General features: G+C 35.0%; 1 pseudogene; it reads left to right on the forward strand.

The window, feature by feature from the left end:
• The first annotated feature begins 2078 nt into the window (after positions 1-2078).
• Positions 2079-8887, forward strand: LOC129894852 (uncharacterized; annotated as a pseudogene).
• Positions 8888-12041: the final 3154 nt, after the last annotated feature.

The following is a 12041-nucleotide window of genomic DNA, read 5'->3' on the forward strand; positions in this document are numbered from 1 at the left end:
GCTTGGTTTTAGGGATCCCTTATGACCGTAAATCACATCCGACACTCTCCAATTTCTTAGGAATTGATCCTAACTCATGTATGCACTTTACAATTGTATAGTATGATCCTATACGTACACGAAGAATGGTTCGAATCTTAGTAAAAAATTTTAGGGGTGTTACAAAATATGCCAAGCAACCCCTATCAATCAACCGCTGGGCCCGAATACAAGAAATAACCCTACTAGGATAGGGACCACTCGAGTCTTTCTACTTTATTCTCGGTCTACTAGGCATAGCAACCACCTCTATTGGACTGACTTTTACCACGACCCCGGGTTGGTGAGACTAAACCTCTGACTGGTGGCGTCGGACCTCTGACTGGCACTGTTGTGTAAGTACGGTATGGACCTTAATGAGTCTGCATGGGGAACTGCCGAACCATATGATCTAGGGATCCACACCCAAATACAATCTCAAAACAGATAACTGATGTGGAGAAATAGGAGGGATACTGTAACTAACTCGACCCGAAGGCCTATGTTGTGAACTAGATGAATCTTGAAACAAACTATATGAACCATGATAACCCTATCCTTCCTCAGATATTGGCATAGAGGTATGAACCATCCCTCTACGCTGAAAAGAACCACCTCCTCTGTAATGAGGTACCCAAAAACTGCCCAGAAGCACGGGCCCTTTTGGAGTTCCCAAACTCCTCTTTCTCCATCAACTCTGCCTCTTTGGCGGTACTAACCACCGACTGAAAGGAAGCTCTATCTCTACATACCCAGAATACCAACTGCCTGATAGAATAATTCAAACCTATCACAAAACAACGAACCCTCTCGATCTTATCAGGGATGATAGTGGTGGCATGTCTGGCTAGCCGGCAAAAATGAACCTCATACTCAGAAATGGATATCCCATCCTGCCTCTGGCTCTCAAATCTGAGGCGACTCTCCTTCTTCATACTCCAAGGGATAAAAGGATCATAAAAAACATAAGTGAACGCCTCCCAAGTCACGTGAGGAGAACCAACCGGTAATGATTCGGAATATGTCCTCCACCACTCTCTAGTCGGCCAACGAAACTGAAGAGTAACATACCAAACATCATGGGACTCAGCCAATCCAACAGTCTCAAACAACCCCCTGCAGATGGTCAATAACTCATGTATCCTTGGTCTTCCCAGCCTAGAATTGAGGTGGGTCCGTCTTCCTGAACTGCTCATAACGGCACTGCTCATCCTCATTCAATGCAGCTACTGGTGCATCCTGAACCTTGATAACTGGGGCTGGAGGAACCTCATCTATAGGGACTACTAGCAGCTATACCACTTGTCTCTAAGCCTCAAGAGCCTGTTGCTGGTCTAGACCTGGACCCTTACTCGGGTTTATAATATACCGGGTGTGCCCACTGCACTGCCAGTCTGTGCCATAGTCTCAAGCATGCCCAACACATTTAATAAAGTGTCTTGTAGTAATGGAACTATCGCATACTCAGGAGAAAACTGATCTCCTCTGGCCTCTGCCGCCGGCTCAGGAGAAATGCCCCTCTCATGATCCCTAGATGGTGTCGCTCCTCGGCTCCGGCCCCTACCTCAGCCTCTGGCCCTAACTCTACCTCTACCCCAACTGGGATCTCAGTAGCAATCTCTAGGGCTGGCTTCCCTCATCCGGTAGAAGCTGATGCTCGAGTCCTAATCACATGCCGCAAGAAAAAGCGATAACTCAGCACTTATACAAGAACCCACGCACGAAAAAATTAAAAGAAATAAAAGAGAATTTCCTAACAGTCTTCATAGCCCCTCGAAGCTAAATAACAGACGTCTCTGCACCGATCCTTAAGGCTCTACTAGACTAGGCTTGTACATATGTGAGACCTATGAACCTAAGTCTCTGATACCAATTTGTCACGACTCGAAATCAGGTGTGATGTCCCTCAGCTAACCCACCAAGACGAGTCAACCTCTAATTAAGAGAAAATGAAAGAAGAAATGTTAAGTCTAATATGTTATAAATAAGGATAAATGAAAAGTAAATTCTAAACTATCCAAGACTTGGTGTCACATGTACAAGACACAATTTCAACAGAAATGAAAGAGATACAAGTATATATGTCTCGGTTCCCAAATAGAACAAAACATGAAGTAAAAGACACCGACAGTCTGCCGAAGAGGACAAGCTGCTACCTCTCAAGCGTCTAGAAGTTCGGCCTGATCAAGGATGTACTAAATACGGGAGGTGCCAGGCTCAGATCTTACATAAATATAGAAGCAAGGGGTGAGCACAACCAATATGATACTCAGCAAAATGATAGTTAGATATTACTTTATACTTTTGGGTACAACAACAACAACAACAACAACTCAATAAAATCCCACAACATGGGGTCTGGGGAGGGTAGAATGTACGCAGACCTTACTCCTACCAAGGTAGGACGGCTGTTTGAGAAATTTCATTGAAATGGCAAGAAAAAGACAAAGAAACTCTACTCAAGGCGAACTTTTATCTAGGTTACCAGAGCAACAAGAACAACAAATGAAAAGTTCGTCAATGCCTCAACCACCTCAAAATTGGCCAAGAAATGAAAGACAAGTCCAAAATGTTAACACTTCAAGAAATGATTCCCATAATATAGAAAATCTTCCAAGTATTGAATATCTATGATATCTTTTCTTTTTTCTGTAGTACAAAGTAGTAGATAACTTATTCTTATAAATAATGAAATTTCCTCTTTTTTATATTCAATTATTTGCAGATTCTAGTGAGGGCGAAGAGCAATCTAAGCGACCTAGGGGTCCTACTATGATGCACTCAAGATGGGGAAAAGATGGTGGCATTTTACATGTTGAGTTGAATGATCTTGGTCAACCTATTGGTCCAGAAGGAAGTAGATTGAGTTCAAAACATGGTATCCTAGCATGAAATGAAATTTTAGCTCCACTAAATCATAAAGATTGGAGGCTTCTGCCTAATCTTTACAAGGATAAGATATGGACTGATATTAAGGTACCTAGGAAAAAAAACTAAGATGTTTATTATTTTTTAATACTCATATGTGTTATATGTTGATGATTGCATGAAAATACTGATGCAACTGAGGATATGAAATGTATTTTGATGATGCCAGTTGGATCTAAATGGAGATAATGGAAGCATGATGCAAAAAGTAAGGGCTATGACTCATACACCAATGATGTTGAGCGCTTAGCTAATCGTCCAGATAGGGTTGAAGAAGATCAATGGCGTGCATTAGTTCATTATTGGAGCTCAACTGATGCAAAGGTATTTTCTCATCATCAAACATTTTTGTATGTTGCCCTCTAAAACATCTTTGTATGTCTCCCTCTAACACATCTTCACGTGTTGCCCTTTAGTACATCAAGTTGTTAGTTGATTATATGCGTGATCATAACTTTTAGTACCTTTTAAAATGAATTCCTTTGTCATTCTTTCTCATTGTATTATTTTTTTCTTTTTATATTTTTATTTGTGTATATGATGTTGACAGGGAGTTGTCTCTATTCTCTAATAGATAGAGTTATCTAACATTTTCAGGAAAAGAGTGAGAGAAATAAAGAAAGTCGAATGAAGTTGACTATGAACATACATCAAGAAGAAAGAGTTATTCTACAATTATAGATAACGTATAACATAATCATTATCTACTTTCTGCAATTATATATTAATATACATTTTAAAAATATGTTTGTTGCAATCTTTTATAATTCAAACAGTTGAAAAAAGAAAAGGGTGTAAGACCAACTCGTATAGAGGTGTTCAAAAAAACACATACGACAAAGAACAATCAACCAATAAATGACAAAGCTGATGAAGTTATGGTAAATTCTTATTCTTGCAAATACAAAGGTACTTTTATCCCATCAATATTTTGTTAACTATCTGTTGCTGTCACGTCCAACCCCACCGGGCTGTGCGGGCACCTACTCTAACACCTAGATAGGAGAACCCTTACAAAAATACATACGAAAGTTTGACAAAAAGCCATTAATAGCCAAAAATAGTAGTGAAAACACCGTAAATGAAAATTTTAAAACTCCAATTTGATTACAAGAAAATACTTTAATACCCCCAAGGATACTAGTCTAAGCAGGTACAAGATCTTCTAAAGATACAGAGTATAAATAAAAACAAGACACAACTCCCACCATAAGGAAGGAAGAGTAGAAGCTGTTGGAGACTCATCTTCGTCTTCACCTATGAAATATCACTGACCCTGCAACCAGACTAGCCTTTCTATCACATAGAGAAGTTTACAAACTATGGGCCAATACAAACTCCATCTAATCCGTCTACTATATTTAGTTTCACACCATCACATGACCTTAGGATAATTAACATCTCACTTGGAAGAGGAAAACATTTGGGGGACTAAAGCTCACCTCCTAACAGCTACTGTTCCTCCATGGCGGGGCCTATCCCGCTCTGGTGGCCTCGCCACAGTGGGATTCCTCCCGCCAGGGAGGCTGCCCAGAGGCAGAATCTCCGAAAACCTCCCAATCCTCTTTTAAACCCAGGTACCCATAGGACATCAACAATAACTGACTTTAAGTCATTAATCTCCCTTAACAATACACTGACTATTTTCCACTGATTTATCCACAACCTCATACCTACTATGCGGATGCATCTAGCACCCATAACATAATCCAATCAAGTATATACATGAACACGTTATCAATTTACCATATCAGGAGAAATGTACAATTTCACAAGGTAAATCTCAATTACAACAGTCAACATGATAACACTAGGACCTTTGGTCCTTTCATATCAATTATTACACAGGATGGGCATGCTCAATTATAATCCGATCAGTCTCTCTATCATCACACATATAGTCATTTCATTAGTTACATTCTACATTTTCCTTCATGAATAATATTTCGTCAAGTCTTCTTTATTTAAGGCATCACTTTTGGTAGAGCAAGTTTAAGATTATGAATTTCATAGTCCTGGGATTGTAGACCCATTACAACAACATATCAACCATTCAACCATAACAATTAAATACATAGAAGACATCATAACCCTACTCAATCACTATTGAGAGTCTCTCTATGATATAGACTAACCATAACCTATAACCACAGATAATTAATAGGTTCATTCAAAAGATTTATCAATACTAAATCAATTACCTCCTCCCCTTACATCACAATTCACATTACTCAGATAATTCACATAGAACCATCAATATGAACTCAAGCATATAAATATATGTATATAGCCCCTATATTGCTATGGACCCTCCTTGATTTTCACAAGCCTTAAGATCTCACTCTAACCCGATAATTTCCTTTACCTTAATCTTTACAAGAACCATCAATCATATCAACAAACAGTGTTACAGTTATCAATCAAGAACTAGACTATCATCATGAGTCACAGGATAATCATACCCACATGGTACATTCCTATCCTAAACAACAATAACAATACATTTAGCCATCCAAACTCTGTGCCCTAAGGCCTAAGCATGAAATCTCTTGTCAACTACAATATAGAATGCGTGGGAATAGATTTACAACTAATCAATTAGAAAAAACCTAGCCTACTTTGGAGCCAAGAAATTATAGAAGGATTATAGTATGATCCTTAACTTTTGGAAGGAGAATCTATGGAGACTGGCCTGAATTCGTGGGTTGTATCCTTCCTTACGTTAGAAATCTCTTCTCCTCTTCTCTCCAAGCCTAGAATAGCTTCTTAAGATTTTTAGGGTAACCCTCATCTATTTTGGCACTTAAGGGAAGAAGGAGATAATAAAAATACGCCACTTTTAAGTTCTATCCCGTCGGATCCCACTACAGCGGCCTCAATCCCGCTCTGGCGACCTAACCCGAACAGTTTCCAGTAAAATAGACATAACATTTTACTCTGAACTCCAAATGAGGCAAATTTGGGGCGTTGGAAAGAAGACTCAAAGAACTTTAAATTGATAGGTGATGGGCCACCCAATTCATTATAGCCTGAGAGATATGATCATTTGAAGTTGACTTTAGTTTAAACTCAAGTTCAAAACTAAATCAGAAAGACGTTTTTACCTTAACTTTGAGATAGGAGCATATTACGACCTTAATTCACAACTAATGTACTCGCATACCAATGAATTGATCCTAGTATTATGATGAAAGAGATTCGTATATCTTTACCGCATATATTTTTAGTAACGACGGGCTAGGTCGTTACAGTTGCTTTACCTTTCTTTCAAAAAGAAAAAAATGGATGATCTTGCTGAGGTATATCCTAAGTTAAATGTCTCTGGAAGTGCTCTCAATGATGTGTACTCACAAGTAATGGGACCAGACACACATGGGATTGTCCGAACTCTAGGAAAAGGAGCAACTCCAAGTTTTGTTTATGGCCCAGTATATAAACGATCCCAGGATGAGCAAAGAGATTTTGATAAAAGAGTTGAGATAGAAGTTCAAAAAGTTACCTCAACTATGCGAATTGAGATGGAGGAAAAGTTGTCTGAAGCAAAAGAAGAACTTGAAATGATGGATAAGAAGTTATCGAAAGCAGAGGAGGATAAGGAAATGATGAAGAAAAAATTATCGGAAGCAAATATGAATATGAAAGCAAAAATAGACGATAAAGTGAAGGCGGGGATACTAGCATATGTAGATTCTTTGGGTATTACTCTTGGCTCAAATAAAAAAATCATTTAGTAATGAGCAGGTAAATAAATGTGTTCACAGAAATATTCTTTTTTAGATAGTATTGTTATTTAGTTGTTTTGATAATAATATTCAGCCTCTTCTGTGATAGGTTCCTAATAACTCAATTGAAGATCGTCAACAATCATAATCACCCGTTTCAGTTGTTGAGCCAAAAAAGGTGAGTTGTAATCCTGTTTTTGATTATATCTTTGTGCAATTAAACTAGAAGAGTATCTAGATAAAGTATTGGTACCAGGCTTAAAGGAGCAGCTATACCTAACGAAAAAAGTTAATGACTTAGATAAGCTGCTAATGATAGTTCACTGATCATCAGCTAAGTGTCAGCACTCTACCTTTTTAATTGTTGTGGTCCTTTTCATTTATTATATCTGCAATGCTTTGACTCTTCCTTTTACTACTTAACTAAAAAATTTAAGTGCTATAGCCACTTAAATCTTTTCTAGGATTTTTCAAATTGAAGTGACATTTCTGATTACGGATATTTTTACTTTTTACTATTGTGGCAGTGTAATATGCTTTCTCTAATGAAGAATTATATCGTGAATTTGAATTTTTGGAGTGAGTATTAAAATGTTGATAACTACAGAAGCTATTTTCTTCTCACTGTTTATTTACTCTTATGGATTGGGAAGTTGCATTGTACTCCCTCGTCATAGATAAAGCACTGTTTCTCTATTTTCAGATGAATGAATGCAAGAGAAATGGTACTCTTCTAATGGAGTGTGACTTGGAACTTGATTACTATTACTATTTGAAAATGGTCACATCATTTATTTATTTTTGGCGTGTTGAAATAAGTAACTGATGAGTTGAGTGAGATTTTATTGCTCCTTTTGGTTGGTATTAGTATCCTTATTTTTGTCATTTTCCGTCTGATTATGTTTAGATACAACATTCTTTTGAGCAGTTTGTTTTTACTCATCCTTTTACGCAGTTTGTATTAGTATCCTTTTAAGCAGTTTGTATTATGTTTGGATACAACATCCTTTTGTGCAGTTTGTATTAGTATCCTTTTGAGCAGTTTGTTTTTACTCGTTAAATCAATTTTTGCAAGAAGTCAAAAAGTAAAAAGCAAAAGAAAGAAAAATGCAACAAATTTTGAAAAAGCTAAAGTTGATCGAAACAAAAGTCGACAGAAATTACGCGTACAACTTTGACAAAACGCGTAGAAAATTAACGCATAAATTTTCTACGCGTTTTCATCCTCCTATAAATAGAGGGCCTCGTTCCCTCATTTATTTCATTCAGAAAAGTGAGAGTAAAAATACAAAGAGAGTTATATACCAAGATAAATATTGTAGTTTTGAGTGTCTTCTTTAGTAGTTGTTCCTTTTATAAGAGATGAGTGTTTATTGTTGTTTTCTCCTTACACTTGAGAGCAGTGTACTCTCATATTATCATAGTGAAATTCTTCTACCCCGTGGTTTTTTCCCTCTATCTGTTTGAGGGGTTTTCACGTAAAATTCTCGTGTCTAATTTTTTTATTTATTTATTATCATATAAAACTTTAGTTGTGGTGCTTCCTCCCCCAAACAATTTTATCTTATATTAGTATACAGGATAACAATCATCTAGCAGTCTACTCTTCCAATCAATTTCTTTAAGTTTTGAATTTTGTTAACTATTAAAGTAACCAATTTAATATTTTTTTCTCAGGTTAACATGATCAGGAAGACGGGAAATAGTGCAGTTGGCAAAATGAAAACCAAGTGGGTAATTCTGAAAAAATTACAAGACACCTTTTTGACGAAAAATCTATAATTGTTGTTATTGCATCGATTCTTCAGTCACTTTGTTTTAGAGAAAATTGTTATTTTTAATTCACAATTTGTTCTGATTAAAAGGGAAATAATTTCTTTTATATATAGTTATAGTAATTCTTTTTTATGTGAATTTATTGTGCAGCGTTTTGAAGGGAACTGAGGTGATCAATTACTCGCAACTAAATGCTTGACTTGTGGATTGATGGTTTCACAAAGCTATTACAGATTTTATTCGAGAAATTAAGGGAACTAATTCAATTAAGAGTTAAAGAAAATGTGAACAATTGGTGGTTTTGAATTTATAGCATCTAGTTAGATTTCAATTTTACTTGAGATAGAACAGATTATTTGATTTGAGATCATTTAACTTTTACAAAACACTTATTATATTGCTACTTCGTTATTTGATTATAATATTAAATTACATTCATTTTACGTATATTTCAAGTTTGTATCATAATAAAAATTATATAGAGGTTTCTTATTGACATTTCAGAAATTTGATTGTGACAGTAATCTAAATATAGAAAATCTTAATGACATTTTGCAAAGTTTAATATAAATGTCACAAATTCTTACGCCGTTTTACGTTTTATTTGATGACATTAGCAAAATGTCGAAAATTTGAATGACATTTTATGTTAGCTAAGTAAATGTCGCAAAAGAAACTTTTATCAACATTAATCTAAATGTTAGAAATTTTAAGTGATGTTTTGTAAATATCGTAAATTTCTTATCCACATTGTTATGTCGAAAAATGGACGTGGTTTAAAATTAATTTCATCTTTTTTAGAAAAAAATCAATTTTATTAAAAGAGGAGTCGCCACTTAATTTTTTAAAGAAATTAAGAAAACTTAATTTAAAAGACCCTAACAGATTTAAGTCTTAAAAATTAGAGAAAAGAGGTACGAGGTTCATATTACTATTTTAATAAGGTTTTAGCACTTAAAATAGCCGCTAACATGCGGTTGTCCGATGATTTGAAATTATTTGACTAACTTTGGAAAAATGTGTTTTAACAATTATCGAAGTATTAAACAATTTGAAAGAAATATAAATTTTTAAAATATTTAGAAAAATTTATAAGAGAAATATACTTGGTATAAAAATATTTTAATGAAGGAGGAATAATTTAAATGAAACAAAACGGTCATAAATATCATACCCAAGATAATGTTAGCTATTACATAATTGAGAACATATTTAAATCATATAAGCAAGTTTAATATGTAATAGTAATAATAGTAGTATTAGTAGTAGTAGTGGTAGTAATAATAATAACAATAACAATAATAATGATGATAATAATAAAAATAATAATGACGACAATAAGAAATAAAATAATAATAATAACAATTGCAATAACAATAATAATAAAAACAGTAGAATAAAACATATATACTAATAATAATAATAATAATAACGAAAATAATAATAATAATAACAATAATAAGCAGTAAATAAAATATACTAATAATAATGATAATGACAACAACGAAAATAATAATAATTAAAAAAAAAATTATACTAATAATAATAATGATAATAATAGCGATAATAATAAGGATGATGACAATAAGCATAGTAATAATGACAGTAATAACAAATAATAATAACATACAACAACAACAACCCAGTGAAATCCCACACGTAGGGTCTGGAGAGGGTAAAGTGTACGCAGACCTGACTCCTACCAAAGTAGGACGGCTGCTTCCGAAAGACCCTTGGCTCAGAAAAATCATAAGAGAAGTCAGATACAGATAGGAAGTTCAAAGCTAAGAAAATAACAAGAGTAACTCAGATAAAGTAGCGCAATCAAAGTACAGAAAGTAATAGATTATAATAGAAATCAGACCACAACGAATTATAGTACGCTAATACGCCTACTAAAAAGGAAGAGTAACGAGACTATGGACTAGCCTTCTACCCTAATGTGGGTCCTCCACACCCTCCTATCTAAGGTCATGTCCTCGGAAAGTTGTAACTGCGCCATGTCCCGCCTAATCACCTCTCCCCAATATTTCTTCGGCCTACCCCTACCTCTTCTGAAACCATCTATGGCCAACCTCCCGCACCTCCGCACTGGGGCATCTGAGTCTCTCCTCTTTATGTGTCCAAACCATCTCAGTCGTATTTCTCGCATCTTGTCTTCCACCGAGGCCACTCCTACCTTGTCCCGAATAGCCTCATTTCTAATCTTGTCGCTCCTGGTATGCCCACACATCCATCTCAACATTCTCATCTCAGTAACTTTCACCTTTTGAACATGAGATACCTTAACTGGCCAACACTCTGCCCCATATAACATAGCCGGTCTAACCACCACTTTGTAGAACTTGCCCTTAAGTTGTGGTGGCACCTTCTTGTCACATAGCACACCGGAAGCGAGCCTCCATTTCATCCACCCTGCCCCAACACGATGTGTGACATCATCATCAATCTCCCTGCTGTCTTGCATAATAGACCCAAGGTACTTGAAACTACTTTTCTTTAGGATGGCCTGGTCACCAAGCCTAACTTTAGTGCCAACCTCCTGAGATGTCTCACTGAACTTGCACTCTAAGTACTCAGTCTTGGTCCTACTCAGCTTAAATCCTTTAGACTCCAAGGTCTGTCTCCAATCCTCCAGCTTGGCGTTAACTCCGCTACGAGTCTCATCTATCAAGACTATGTCGTCCGCAAAAAGCATACACCATGGCACCTCACCTTGAATTTTTCGCGTCAATCCATCCATCACTAAGGCAAATAAAAATGGACTAAGAGCTGATCCTTGATGCAACCCCATCATAACTGGGAAGTGCTCTGAGTCGCCTCCGACTGTCCTTACCCTGGTTTTGGCACCCTCATACATGTCCTTGATCACCCTAATGTATGCCCCAGATACATCTTTAGCCTTCAAACATCTCCATAGTATCTCTCGTGGCACTTTATCATAGGCCTTTTCTAGATCGATGAATACCATATGCAAGTCCCTCCTCCTCTCCCTGTACTGCTCCACATATAATAAATAAATAAATAAAATATGATGAAATAGTAAAATAATAAGAACGATAGTAATAATAATAATAATAATAATTAAAAAAATATATATATTAATAGTAACAACGATAATAACAGTAAATAATGATAATACTAATACTAATACTAATACTAATAATAATAATAATAATAATAATAATAATAATAATAATAACAAAGAAAATGATAATAAATAATTAATAATAATGACGAAGATAATAATAATAATAAGAAGAATAATAAAAATGATAATAATAATAAATAAAATAATAATAGTACTACTACTAATAATAATAGTACAAATAATAATAATAATAATAATAATAATAATGATAATAATAGTAACTAAAAATACTATTAATACCAATACAACAACAACAACAACAACAATAATAATAATAATAATAATAAAAAAATAATAACAATAACATTAATAATGATAATAATAACGATAAATAAAATACATTAATAATAATGATAAGAAAAATGAAAATAATAACAATAATAATGATAATAGTACTAATACTAACAGTGAAATAAACATACTACTACTTCTATTAGTAATATTAA

This window comes from Solanum dulcamara, chromosome 7 (genome assembly GCF_947179165.1).
Source record: "Solanum dulcamara chromosome 7, daSolDulc1.2, whole genome shotgun sequence".
In the NCBI taxonomy this organism is placed as follows: Eukaryota; Viridiplantae; Streptophyta; class Magnoliopsida; order Solanales; family Solanaceae; genus Solanum; species Solanum dulcamara.